At 48.6% G+C, this 13,027-nt stretch overlaps 1 protein-coding gene across 3 annotated transcripts in view; it reads right to left on the bottom strand.

Annotated features, from left to right (window-relative positions):
* IDE (insulin degrading enzyme) overlaps positions 1 to 13,027 on the bottom strand; it is a 441,269-nt gene that overhangs the window by 388,475 nt on the left and 39,767 nt on the right. The gene's annotated exons all lie outside the window — the stretch shown is intronic.

Consider the following 13,027-nt stretch of genomic DNA (forward strand, 5'->3'; position numbering starts at 1 on the left):
CCAGGCGCCAGTGGGTAAATCCCAAGCACTCTCACATTTTGCTTTTCTTTTTCTCCCCCTCCATAAGGCTTGGTGGTGGCTTTGTAGGAATCATGGTTTGGCCGGGGAGGTAGCCCCCCTGCTGCCTCTCGCTGGAAATGCAGCTTTTCCTGTGGGAGAATCCTCTTCTGTTTTCCAGTTTACCCAATGGTATAATACTCTGGCACGTTTAAAGGTGATGTTTTCTACCACTATAGATCTCTGTTGGAGATATGGGAATGCAATGGAAACATTTTTGCATATTTAGTGGGGGTGTTGGTCTATTCAAAGTTGTTGTTTTTATTTTTTGGGGTGGGGGGGAGGTTATTGATGAAATGACATCAGCTTAGGGAATCACTATCCCTGTCACACCTCAGCATTGCTTGCTGGACCTGGAGAATGGACTGGGTCATAACTGGCAACAGTGTTTGAAACACATGGACCTAGTGGCAGCAAAATGACTCATCATAATATATTGGAAGCAGAATGCTACTCCTTCCCTGCGAGACTGGATGTATCAAGTGCATTTACTGGCTGAGATGGAGCACCTCACAGATATGCAGAAGGGATATTTTACAACCCATAAAGATGATTGCACTAAGACTGGATCTTGGATGAACTGTTTACTATTGGGGGGGGGGGGGGGCTGAGAGATAACCAAACGGGAAAGCACTGAAGAAAACTACAGCACCAACCTGTGGCTTGGAACTGGTTGCTATGGGGGGTGATGAAGTTAAAGTTAAGACATTGGACTTTGAGGGCTAGTACTATAGATGCAGAAGCCAGTGGTATGGGTTTTTATTTTTGTATGTTCAGATATTCAAGCTGTTCTGTCAATGTTTGAGTAACAATTATTTTCATATATCTATTTTTTTCTGTTAAAATTTATAAAACATTTATTGAGAAAAAAAGAGAAATTAAGGGAAAATTAGGTTCTTACCATGATAATTTTCTTTCCTTTAGTCATAGCAGATGAAGCCATTACGTATGGGTTGTGTCCATCAACCAGCAGGGGGAGATAGAGAGCACTCAACTTTTTACAGTGCCTCATGGCCAGCTAGCTCCACTGCCTCTTCAGTATTTGAAGCTTCCAAAGCAGTATGGCAAACCGCAATGGGAATAACATGAACTTTCCTCACAGCGAACGATGGCCCCTTAACAAGGGTATAAACTCAAAAAAAGGAGGGAATAAACTCATCCTCCACTTTGTATAAACGGAGGGAATACTTGCATCCTCCTGGAGGGAATAAACTCATCCTCCCAAAACATGAACTGGAGGGAATGAACTCATCCTCCTATCACTGTAACAAGAATCCTGAAGACTGTTTTCCGACTCCCCAAGGAAAGAATATAACTTCAGGAAACAAGAACAGCATCTAAAATCAGAATCACTGCAATATAGACAATCATACAGGGAGGGTTCATGGCTTCATCTGTTATGACTAAAGGAAAGAAAATTATCATGGTAAGAACCTAATTTTCCCTTCCTTGTCATCAAGCAGATGAAGCCATTACGTATGGGATGTAACAAAGCAATCCCTAAATAGGGTGGGAACAAGCCACACCACGCGCTAGCACCTGTGCTCCAAAACGCGCATCCCTCCTGGCAGCCACATCCAGCCTATAATGTCGGGCGAAAGAGAGCTTAGATGCCCATGTTGCAGCACTGCAAATCTCATGAAGAGATAGTGCTCCAGTTTCCGCCCAGGAAGAGGAAAATCGCTCTTGTGGAATGTGCCTTAAAGGCTTCAGGCGGAGCCCGGCCAGACAGCAGATATGCTGAAAAGATAGCTTCTCTGAGCCAACAGGCAATAGTGGCTTTAGACGCTGAAGACCCTCTGCGAGGACCTGCAAACAACACAAAAAGATGATCAGAGGTCCTGAAGGAATTTGTAATTTGCAGATACTGCAACAGAGTCCTGCGCACATCCAAAAGGTGCAACTGCCCAAATGAATCTGGAAACTCCTCCTCAACAAAGGAGGGAAGAAAAACAGGCTGGTTTAGGTGAAACGCTGAAACCACCTTAGGCATGAAGGAAGGCACGGTCCGAACCGTGACCCCTGAACTCTGAGAATTGCAGAAAAGGGTCTCTACAGGACAGCGCCTGGAGCTCTGACACCCGTCTCGCCGAGGTAATGGCCACTAAAAAGACGGCCTTCAGTGTCAAATCTTTCTCTGAAGCATGCCGAAGCAGTTCAAAGGGAGCCCCCTGAAGGGCCTTCAATACTAACCCCAGGTTCCAAACTGGACAAGGTGCCCGCACGGGAGGACGGAGCCGAAGCACCCCTCTAAGAAACCGTGCCACATCTGGATGAGCAGCTAAGGACACGCCTTCAACCTTGCCACGCAGGGAGGCCAATGCTGCCACTTGCACCCGCAGGGAATTATAGGCCAAGCCTTTGTGTACACCATCCTGCAAAAAGTCCAGAATCGGCGAGACAGGAGCCCGCAACGGAAAAAGCGCTCCTGAAACACACCAGACTTCAAACTGGCTCCAAATCCTGGCATAAGCCACGGAAGTGGAGCGCTTACGGGCCTGCAGGAGAGTGGAAATTACCTTATTTGAGTAGCCTTTATCTCTCAATTGCGCCCTCTCAATCGCCATGCCATAAGACCAAAGCGGCAGGTGTCCTCCATGGCCACAAGACTCTGTGACAACAGGTGCGGAACCAGAGGTAATGGAAAGGGAGCCTCCAACAGCATCTGTTGGAGGTCCGCATACCAAGGCCTCCTGGGCCAATCCGGGGCAATGAGCACCACTTCTCCTGGATGCAGCCGAATCCGCAGGAGCACTCGCCCTATCAAGGGCCACGGAAGGAAGACATACAGCAAGCCCAGGGGCCAGGGTTGAGCCAAGGCATCCAACCCGGCAGAGCGAGGATCCCTCTGTCTGCTGAAGAAGCACGGGACTTTGGCATTGGAACTGGTCGCCATCAGATCCATCACTGGCTTGCCCCATTTGGCACATATCTGCAGGAATACATCGTCTGCTAGTTCCCACTCCGCTGGATCAATCTGATGCCTGCTTAGATAGTCGGCTTGCACGTTGCTCTGACCTGCAATGTGAGCTGCTGACAGGGACTGTAGATGCAGCTCGGCCCAGTGGCAAATTTGTTCGGCCTGCGCGGCTAGAGCTCTGCACTGAGTGCTGCCTTGTCGATTTATGTAGGCCACTGCTGTCGTGTTGTCCGACATCACCCAGACAGCCAATCCTTCCAGGGTCACTTGAAAGGCCAGAAGAGCCAGAAACACCGCTTTCAACTCCAGGCGGTTGATAGACCACTCCGACTCGTCGGGCGTCCACAGACCCTGGGCATGCTTCCCCTGGCAATGTGCGCCCCAGCCCTTCAGGCTGGCATCTGTCACCACTAGGCACCAATCGGGGAGCGCCAGCAGCATTCCTCGCCGCAACATGCTGTCCGAGAGCCACCACTCCATACTGAGGCAGGCCGCAGGGAACCAAGAAAGTCTGCACTGATAATCCTGATATACTGGAGACCATCGTTGAAGTAGAGAATACTGTAGAGGTCTCAGGTGCGCTCTCGCCCATGCCACCACTTCCAAGGTGGCCGTCATCGAACCCAACAGCTGGACAATGTCCCAAGCTCGCAGGCGGGGCATCCTCAGGAGCAGACGGACCTGATTCTGAAGCTTGCACCGCCTTTGCTCGGGAAGAAACACATAGCCCGAGGCTGTGTCGAACCTGATCCCCAAATATTCTAGAGATTGCGAGGGGGTCAGGTAACTTTTGGCCATATTGACGACCCAGCCCAGAGATTGAAGGACTGAAACCACTCTGGCTGTAGCTAGATGACTCTCTTTTTCTGAGTCTGCTCTGATGAGCCAGTCGTCTAGGTACAGGTGAACACGGATACCCTCTCGCCTGAGAAAGGCAGCTACTACCACCATGACCTTGGAGAAGGTTCGGGGAGCTGTGGAGAGGCCAAAAGGCAAGGTCAGAAACTGGAAATGTTTTCCCAACACCGCAAACCGCAGAAACTTCTGGTGCGGGGGCCAAATTGGTATGTGCAAGTAAGCTTCTTTCAGGTCCAGAGATGTGAAAAACTCTCCTGGCTGTACCGCCGCAATGACGGAGCACAGGGTTTCCAAGTAACAATGCCGCACTCTTAAGGACTTGTTTAGCTCTTTTAAGTCCAGGATCGGGCGAAAAGACCCGCCTTTTCGTGGCACCACAAAGTAAATGGAGTAGCAGCCTAGACCTTGTTCGGCGGGAGGCACCGGGGTCACAGCCCCTATCTGGCACAGACTGTGCAAAGTCTCCTCTACTGCTGCCCGTTTGGCAGCAGAACCGCATCGGGATTCCACAAACACGTCTCTCACCAGGGCATCGAATTCTATTCGGTATCCGTCTCTGATCAGGTCCAAGACCCACTGATCTGAAGAGATTTTGGCCCACTCCTCGAAAGAGAGGGAAAGTCTTCCTCCGATGACAGGAAACGAGGAGGGGGCCAGCGCACCATCATTGAGAGGGTCGCCCCTGAACTACAGGCCTTGAACCGGCAGCTGCCGAACGTTTGTCCGAGCAAAAGGAGTTTCTCTGCTGAAAGCGGGCACGTGAAGTGAACCCAGCAGCACGCCCCGGGCGGTACCTTCTAGCTTCACGGAAGCGAGGTCTGTAAGAGGAGCGGACCGCCTGACCCTTAGAGGAAGGCTTCGGCCTATCTTCGGGCAAGCGCTGAGGTTTGGAATCCCCCAGGCCTTTAACAATGTTTTCCAGCTCCTCACCAAACAGGAGAAGGCCTTGAAAGGGCAACTTCACCAACCTTTGCTTAGAGGCCAAGTCCGCCGCCCAATGTCGTAGCCAAAGAGTGCAGCGAGCTGCCACTGCTACAGCCATTTGTTTAGCCGAAGCTCTGGCCATATCATAAAGGGCGTCAGCCAAAAAGGACAAGGCCGACTCCATCCGCGTAGCCACTTCAGATAAGGTCTCCGCTCCATCACCGGGCTGTTCCACTGCCTGCTGTAACCAAGCCAGGCAGGCTCTAGCAGCATAACAACTGCATGCAGACGCCCGAACAGTGAGACCTGCCAAATCAAAGGACCGCTTCAGAGCTGAATCAAGCCTGCGGTCTTGAATATCCTTCAGGGCAACACCTCCTTTAACAGGGAGGGTAGTTCTCTTTGTCACAGCCGTGACCAGGGCATCCACTTTAGGCATTGCAAAGCGAGCCAAATGTTCCTCACTCAGAGGGTATAATTGCCCCATAGCCCTGGCAACCTTCAAAGGTCCCTCGGGGTCAGCCCATTGAGCCGAAATAAGCTCTTGGATGGAGTCATGCAAAGGAAAGGCTCGAGCAGGCTTTCTTGTACTAGCCATCCTTGGATTAACAGAGGAGGCTGTGCCACTCCCAGGATCTTCAATCGAGAGGGCTTGTAAGGCATCTGAAATAAGCGCTGGCAGCTCCTCGCGGTGGAAAATCCTCACCGCGGACGGATCATCAAGCTCCTGTGGCAATTCTGCACCCGACTCTGGCTCCTCAGCCCAAGAAGTTCTGCCAGACTCCTCAGAATCCTCAGAGACCGACCACGGGAGGGGGGTGGGGGGGGGCGCCACACTCAGAAGGGGAATTAGCCCTTCTGCGTTTATCAGGAGGGTAAGAAACAGGCAAAGCCAACTCCAAAGGGCCAGGATCCACCGGGGGGGGGGGGGGGGGGGGGGGGGGGCAGGCAGAGGGTCCGAAGATCCCTGTGGAAGAGCTCTTTTAAGCATATACGCCCTATGCAGCATTAAAACAAAATCAGGGGAGAAAACCGCTCCCTGACCGCCCGGATCCTGCCCAGGGCTATCAGCTCTATTATTAGCCTCACTCAGAGGACCCCCCCCCCACCCGTCGCAACGGAGGCCGCGCCATGTGGAAAATCCAAAATGGCGTCAGCTGCCAGCTCAGAGTGCAACAGATCGCCGCTCGCCATGCACGGGCCGGCTCTACCATCTGTACAGCATGAATTACAGAGCCCCGCTGCTGATTTGCGCTTGCCACATTTAGAACAGCGCTTTACAGTCTCCGCAGCCATCGCCGAAAACGGCGGTAAAATTCAAAAATGGCGGTTCGCGCCAAAAACGTCCAGATCGCAGGCCCACCCCGGAGGAGTTAGAAAACACTATTACCTCACTAGACCGAGTATCACAGCTCTGGTCCTGCAGAAGAATCTCAAGAAAAAAACCTCTTCTTTTTTTTTTTTAACGCTGTGAGGAAAGCAGAGGCAAACAAGGTAAATAAAAACACTCTGGAGGCTCAGATAAGTGGGAAAGGCAGGGAAAGGCGAACCAATGTGCCTGCATCCACTGAGTGGGAAAGGACAGGGAAAAGCAAGCTAATATGTCCACATCCACGGGGGCATGGGTAAGGCAGGGAAAGGGCTGACCTATGTGCCTTCAAAGTGAAGCTGCTGGGGGTCACGTGATGCCAGCGGGCTGAAAGGACGCTCATAGTCCAGCTCCGTTCCTATTGCACTATTATCGGCAAAATCTTCGACTTCCCCACACCCCTGAGTGCTAAAATTTACGGGTTTGTGTACTGTAAGCAGTGAGGCTCTGACGGAGGCAATAGAAGCAGCTTTAACATAGTGTTGCGGGGTATGCCAGCCAAGACTCCGCGGCCGACTAGAGAACGCATTCAACCCGGGAGCCCCAAAATGGCGGCAGCGGCAGCGCCCAGCAATGCGGTGGTCACCCTGCAAGCGGAGGCTGTACAGGAGCTGACAAAACAGCTTACGGCAATGTTAGACGACCGCATGGCGAAATTGCAGGCGTCGGTGGACTCAATTAATGAGAAACTAGAGAGGCAGGCAGCTCGCATACAGGGAGCAGAAGAGAGAATTAGCAGGCAAGAGGACAAGGCTGAATCGCTGGAGAATCGGGTTGGATTGCTAGAAACGCAACAAAGCAGTTGGCACTACTTACAGATGATCTGGAGAACAGGAGTCGGCGTAACAACATCAGAATGATCGGATTACCAGAGTCTGTGCCGGAGAAGGAGCTGAGAGACACCGTTTTAAAATGGCTCCTCGCACAGCTGAAGCTGGAGCAAATACAAGACACCATTCGGGTGGAACGCATCCATAGAGTGGGAGCCCACCGAGAAACAGCTCAGCGATCTAGACCAGTGCTAATAAGAATCTTAGACTATGGACATAAAGAGCAAATAATGCAGGCTTACAGAGCTAACAGAACCTTGGAGTACCATGGCACGCAGATTCTTCTTTTTCAAGATTACTCGGCTAGAGTATCTGAACAGAGGCGCCGCATGGGACAGTTCTGCAAGATCCTGTTTGATAAGGGGATTAGATTTACAGTGATGTACCCGGCGAAAGTACGGGTAGTGCACGACAATAAGACCTTGTACTTCACTGATTCCCAGGATCTTAAAACATTTGCGAGCAAGATCTAACAATGAGCATGTCTAATAAGCAATCAGGAATCTGGGTCTGTTAAATGGTGACGTTTGTTTTTTCTCAAGGGGGGCTGGTTGGCCAGGTTAAAATGGCCCAGCTTCTTTGCCCGGGCTGCTGGCTGTTTGTGAGGAAAACTGGAGAGCGGGGCCTCAGTCTCAGATCCCGAATGGAACCAGGGCTTTTGTTATACAAAGATAAGAAGGCTCAGAATACACATAGACCAAAATAGCTGAGAGACGATCTGGCAGTCTGAGCGGAGACGGAAGACTTGTGAGTTTGAAAAGTCCAGGAGGCTTCAAGATCAGTGGTGCTGGCCTACGACAGGGGGCGAGAGATGAGGAAAAAGTACAGCACTACTTTAGTGATTGCCATCTGACAGTCTGAGTGGTGACTAGCTCCTGTTTACGGTTAACATGTTATAATGTTCTGCTTTTTAGTTTTCTTTTTCTCTGTTTTTTTACCCCTTCTCCTTTTTGTATCTGATGCAGGAAAATTTGCATTGTAAGGGGCAGCGGATGTAAGTGACCAAAAAAAGAGGTTGAGAACCTTTAGAATGTGTGGACTGAATGCAGTTTGCTTGCGGTATGAGGAGATTGGGGGAGTAAAACGGACTACAAGGGGAGGGGGAATACGAAGTGAATAGGGAAGGGAGGGGGACTGGACAGAGGAAGTAAGGAAGAGAATGGTGGTGTGGCTGCGGGAGCTACCTGAATCGGGGGTTTCTCTCATTATTGGGGGCGAGGGAGGGGGGAAGAGGGGGGAAAAGGAGGGGGGGAGGGAGCAGGGGAGACATAGAAGAGGGGTGGGTAGGGAGGTCCAGTGTGTCCGGGATTTGGTTGTAGATGAAAAGGCCGTCACAGCAAGAACAGCATATAAAGTATGGGGGGGGGGGGGGGGGGGCTGAGCTGGGAGGTCACCTCCAGAAGGGTTTACCAGGAAATTATTTGGAAAGTATATCTCAACTGTAGGATAGAGGATGAGTAATATTCGGATAGCTACTCTAAATGTAGATGGGATACACTCGCCTGTTAAGTGCACAAAAATATTGAGTTATAGCAGACGCTTGAAAGTGGATATATTGCTCCTGCAGGAGACGCACCTTTCTCAATCAGAACATATGAAATTAAAGAAAGGTTGGGTTGGGGAATTGGCAACTGCCTCTTATAATAGTAGACAACGGGGAGTGGCTATTCTGGTTAGCAGATCTTTGGCATGTACTAAGCATAGGGTTATTCAAGACTCGGAGGGGAGATATGTGATTTGGGCGGGGACGATTCAGGGTGTTAAAATGGCCTTGTGTTCAATTTATGCCCCAAACGTGTACTCCCACAAATTCTTTTCTGAAGTACTGGCTGCACTTGTACCACTGAACGAGTATAAATTGGTAGTGGGGGGTGATTTTAACATTACCGCTGATCCGCTTATAGACTGCAGTCCCCCAAAACCTAGGCATAAAGAAGCGAGTGGCAGGGGAATTAACTTTTTGATGAAGGAGCTGGGTGTTTTAGATGCTTGGAGGGTTCTACACCCCGATGAACATGAGTATACTTTTTATTCTAAGGTACACAAAGTGCAGGCACGTCTGGACTATGTGCTGCTACCGGCCACATCGCTATCACAATGTTGGGCGGCAGGAATAGAGGCCGGGGTAGTATCAGACCATAGCATGGTATGGGTTGACTGGGGTGGTTGCCAAAGACAGAGTCAGGCAGCTAGTTGGAGAATGAATCCTGCATTATACCAGGACCCGAAATTTCGGGAATATCTCATAAGGGAATGGCAGGAGTTCTTGCAGACCAATAAGGCATCTGAGGTAGACCCTGTGATCTTTTGGGAGGCCGGTAAAGCAGTAATGCGAGGTAGGATAATAGCGTACTCTAGCCGCACCAGGAAAGAAAGGGACGGAGAGCTCATCAATTTGCTAGGGAAGATTCAGGTGGCGAGAGCGGAATTGGTCAGGGCTGGTACGCCCAGCAGTACAGAAAACTTTTGGCAGCTCAAAAAGCAAATCAATGAGGTGCTTAATCAGAGGGCAAGCCTGGATGTGCAGCTTTACAAATATAATTTACATAGATGGGGCAACAAAACGGGGAAATTATTAGCCGCAATGGTAAAGAGTAGATCTGCAAAAAAGATAATTACTAGTATTAAAGACAAGTCAGGTAATACACTTAATAAAGGGGAAGATATTCAAAAGGCATTTGTGGATTTTTATAAGTCCCTGTATGATGTGGGACAAAGTGACATGGGAGAGCGTGAAAGTTTTTTTCAAGATTTAAATCTGCCAAAATTGTCGTCTCAACAGTTAGAATCTTTAAATGCTCCATTCGAGGGCTCTGAAATACAGCAAGCTATTAAGAAGCTAAAACTAGCAAAAGCTCCGGGGCCGGATGGATTGGGAGCTGAATTCTATAAAATACTGGGAGTTCAGATGGTGGGTCCCTTTGTTGAACTTTGTCAGGCCCTTTGTGGGCTGGGGCAGCATACGGGCCAGCTGACACATGCTACCATAGTAGTTTTACCGAAACCTGTGAGAAATGAAGAACAGCTGGGTTCATACCGACCTATATCACTGCTCAATCAAGATGTGAAAATTTTTGCTAGTATTATGGCAACGAGGCTGGGAAAGTTTCTACCACTTTTGGTGCAGGGGGACCAGACAGGTTTTGTCCCAGGGAGGTATGCCTCCACAAATATCTTACGGGTACTGAAGGCTATGCAGGAGACAAAGGGGAAAGAGGGGGATGCCATAATCACTTGTCTAGATGCTGAAAAAGCGTTTGACAAAGTATTGTGGGACTATCTGTTTTGGGTCCTGCCCCAATTTGGCATTTATGGGGAGTTTTTGAGGGGCACTAGGGCTTTGTACAAATCACCAACAGCACAAATTTTAATTAATGGAAGCCTTACTGAAAAATTCAAGTTGGAGCGGGGTACGAGGCAGGGGTGCCCACTATCCCCTATGCTTTTCGTCTTGGCACTGGAGCCATTAGCATGTAAAATCAGGCAATCAAAGGAATTGCAGGGCATTATAGTGGGAGCACAAGAATATAAAATAAACCTATTCGCTGATGATATGATGATCTTTCTGGAACAAGCGACTAAGGGGACCCCTGTGTTAGTGCAGCTGATACAAAATTTTGGTAGTTTCTCGGGGCTCCGAATTAATTTTGACAAATCTGAAGCCATGGCATTGTCAGCTAATTGTAGGTGCAGGCAGCAGCCTGATTTTCCTTTTGCATGGGCACGGGGGGGCCCTGAAATACTTGGGGATTCACTTGCATTTAGATGCCCATATGATGTATACTAAAAATGTACTTGAGAAGCTGGATAATATCAAGGTTTTGTGCGCTAGGTGGCGGGACTTACCCATATCGTTCTTAGGACGAGTGGCATTGACAAAAATGGTACTTTTGCCAAAAATCTTATACTCGCTACAAATGATGCCGTTGTGGGTTTTGCAGAAGGATGAAGCGACATATAGAAGTGTTATAACTTCCTTTATATGGAGAGCCCGTAGAGCAAGAATAGGTTACAATAAGCTGACGCGAGATCGTAACAAAGGGGGAGTGGGTCTGCCAGACTTGCGCCTGTACAATGTAGCAGCACTTATGAGATGGGTACATGAGATTCACACGGGACAAGCCAAATTTGCACCTGTAGGGACCTGGGATAGCGGACGGGAGGGGATCTCGATCTTTAACACTTTTCATTGCAGGGGTAGAAAAGCTACAATTTCTGCATTAGCCCGGCCATTAAAAAAGGCTTGGGATTGGTGGAGGAATAGAATAGGAGGGGCATAGGGCACATCCCCTTTTGTGGAAATTTTGCGTAATCCTGAGTTTACAGCGAGTCAGCCAGGGTCTCCTTTTGAGGGTTGGTTCAGGGGGGGCTGCAGATATATTGGGCAAGTGGTTGAATTGGGGAACGGTGGATGCCCCACCTTCTCTGAATGTCAAAAAGCATGGAATCTCCCCCCAAAATATTTTTATTCATACTTGCAACTGCGACACTATTTGGACACCCAGAGGAGAAAAAGTGGCGCTTATGCCTCTTTTACAGCTTTAGATCAATGGTTTATGCAAACACTTAGTGCACAGAACTCGCTGTCCCTTTGGTACAAAGAGGGGAGAAAGCGCAGGCCTTCCCGATATTTTGATACGCAGCAGGAGGAATGGAGTACACGTTTGGGGAGGGCAGTATCCGAACAAGAATTGTCTAGATGCTATGAACAGGCCTTCCGGGTCACACCAAACGTGGGTTTACATGAGATTCAGTATAGAATATTGCACAATGCGTATATCACTAGATGCAATGGGTTTGTGGGATACAGATGTGTGTAACAAATGTAATATAAGCAGGGGGTCCTTAGTGCATCATTTCCTGGAGTGTGTCAAACTTGAAGGGTACTGGCCTAGAGTGGTGGCATTGTTGGAAAAGGTGCTGCAAAGCTCTTATGAGTGGACATATGGAATTATGCTGATGGGATCGGATGTGGAACTGCAGGAGCAAGGGTTGAATAGTAGCAAGTGTCATTTTATATTACTGGCGCTATTGTTGGCTAGGAAGGTCATTTTGCAGCAATGGATAAGCCATTTATCGCCGCCCATTGAACAATGGTATAGACATCTACAGCAGATGGCTGACTGGGAGATCCAAAGAACAGCTAACCTGGGAAATAGGGCAACTAAGGAGTATAATGGTATATGGAAGCGCTGCTTGGAATGTATTCCAACTCGTCCTATAATTAGTGCCCTTGTTGGAATTTCTGCGATGGGTGCTAAAAGGTCTTTTTGAATGAGCAATTCTGGACGGGAGGGGGGAGGGAGGTATAAAGGAAACGGGTATAGTGGGATGGCTTGGAATGGGGGGGGGGGGGGGGGGAATAAAACTGAAAAATTACAAGCACGAGCCCAGAACATAACAATGTACCTTGATGGGATAATTGGGGATGGCTCGACATAATACTTATGGAGTGAATAATATGTGTACTATATCCTATAGTTACTTTCATGTTAGTATTACTGTTTACAATTGTTATATGTTTGTATTGGAAAGCTCTGCTTGTTCTCAATAAAAAAAAAGATTAAAAAAAAAAAAAAAAAGTGAAGCTGCTATAGCCTCTAACACCCCGACTAACAACTGGCAAGCCAGGAGCCACCCCCAGGCCGATTTTTGATGGAGCTTGAAGAAGCTGCAGCCACCTTGCTTGGGGAGATAGAGAATACTGAACAGGCAGTGGAGCTAGCTGGCCATGAGGCACTGTGAAAAGTTGAGTGCTCTCTATCTCCCCCTGCTGGTTGATGGACACAACCCGTATGTAATGGCTTCATCTGCTTGATGACAAGGAACTTATATATATTATATATTCTCAAATTCGGGGTAATAAAATTCCTCAGCTTAAAGTACTCTGATTTCAAGAATCTTTGGTACACATTTCTAGGTGAAACAAATATCCAATTAATTCTACTGTGGTTTTTGGAATGAAAAGTAGAATAACTTTTCTACTGAACTTTTAAATAGAAATATATGTCTAAGAAAAAGCAACCCAAGAGCAGGACGATTAATTTGAGAAAAAAAAAGTATATATAT

The sequence above is a fragment of the Microcaecilia unicolor genome, chromosome 5 (genome assembly GCF_901765095.1).
Source record: "Microcaecilia unicolor chromosome 5, aMicUni1.1, whole genome shotgun sequence".
Classification (NCBI taxonomy): Eukaryota; Metazoa; Chordata; class Amphibia; order Gymnophiona; family Siphonopidae; genus Microcaecilia; species Microcaecilia unicolor.